Source organism: Microtus ochrogaster, linkage group LG2, assembly GCF_000317375.1.
Source record: "Microtus ochrogaster isolate Prairie Vole_2 linkage group LG2, MicOch1.0, whole genome shotgun sequence".
In the NCBI taxonomy this organism is placed as follows: domain Eukaryota; kingdom Metazoa; phylum Chordata; class Mammalia; order Rodentia; family Cricetidae; genus Microtus; species Microtus ochrogaster.
Window position 1 is genome coordinate 9,639,310 of NC_022028.1, and position 1,280 is coordinate 9,640,589.

At 45.9% G+C, this 1,280-nt stretch overlaps 1 protein-coding gene across 3 annotated transcripts in view; it reads right to left on the bottom strand.

The window, feature by feature from the left end:
- Positions 1–611, bottom strand: part of LOC101987899 (glutathione S-transferase A6) — a 35,872-nt gene extending 35,261 nt beyond the window's left edge. For 2 of the 3 annotated variants that reach the window (XM_013351080.2, XM_005359852.1), the window contains exon 1: positions 484–611. The gene's annotated coding sequence lies outside the window, so the exon portion shown is untranslated. The remainder of the gene's footprint in view (positions 1–483) is intronic. The other variant, XM_013351079.2, reaches the window with a different exon arrangement.
- Between the last annotated feature and the right edge of the window lie 669 nt (positions 612–1,280).

Genomic DNA, 1,280 nt, shown 5'->3' on the forward strand with positions numbered 1-1,280 from the left:
GCTCAAGCTTTACCGCAGGCCCTGTCCTCGTCCCTCCCACTCTGTGAGTAGGAAAAGAAGGGGCTGCAGCTCTGGGGAATGAGGGGTAAAAAGCAAGAGGACGCAACCCGAGGTCTGTAACTTGGCTCTTGGCTGCCAGTGTTTTCCAGATTCCTCTGGCATCCTCTCTGTTGCCCAAGTGTAGGAACAAGGCTTCAGTCCACCGTGCCTAGCCAATTCTTGTGAGGAAGTCACAGAAACCCAAGGGCCAGTAATAAGGATAATAAAGTTTCTCAGACTATTAGACTCCCATTTCCTCATTTTCTATCATCTTCTTTTTTAACATTTCTGGAAATCTGTTGTCTAGGGACGTCCACAAGAAAGCGCGGCGTGAGTGTAAAAAACTCCTTCCCTTATGAAGGACGTGAAGCTAAAGTGCTTTTCTTAGCAGCTAAAAGGCAGGATATGCAGACCTGTAGGGAAAACGATTCTGCCAGTACTTACCTCGCTAGAAAATTCTCTGCTCCCGAAGCAGGAAAGAGACCCAAGTGCTTTTGTTTATAACTTAGTGTGAGTTCTTCTGAGAGAAGGGGGAGGAGTCCCGTTAGGGAGAAGCCACACCCACCCACAGCGTTCGAGGCTGGAGGCGGGGTGGGGTGTGTGTGTGTGTGGGGGGGGTGGCCCGTGGTCTCCATTTGCAATTAGAAAGAAAAACCATTACGTCATTCTAACTCTGCAAAGCAACGGGTTAATATTTTGCTTTTCAAGGTTGACCACTAAATACTATAGATAATCTCAGCTACTTTTATGCTGCCTTTGGGTGGCGATTGGGCTTGGGAACAAAGGCAGATACAAAATTTCCACTCTGAAATTAGCTCTGTAAGTCAAGAAGTCACAGACACAATGAGAGTTTTGTTCCAGGGCCAGATAGGTTCTCAAGTGACACTGGCTTGGTTTGGAAACCCATGTAAGCCGCCAACATTAATGAGAACTGAGGGTTTTGTTAGAAAGGATGTTAACACAGCTGCTTCTCGTTCTTAGGAGAAAGATAAGCAGGAACCGGACAACTCCGGGTGGATGTGTGTTTACTAAGCCTATGCCAGAATCCAGCTCAAGGCGACATGGACTATGATAGGGCTGCAACTAGGCAGTTCTGTCAGCTTGTGCAAGTCACTGGTAGTGATTTTTGTGTAGCAATTCACCCCATGTATAAAAACCTTTAGAAAGTGGTTTTGCTTTTCTTTCCATCATCCTGCATTTATTTTCACTTTTATAGTATCATCTCAGTAGTTAACATTTCC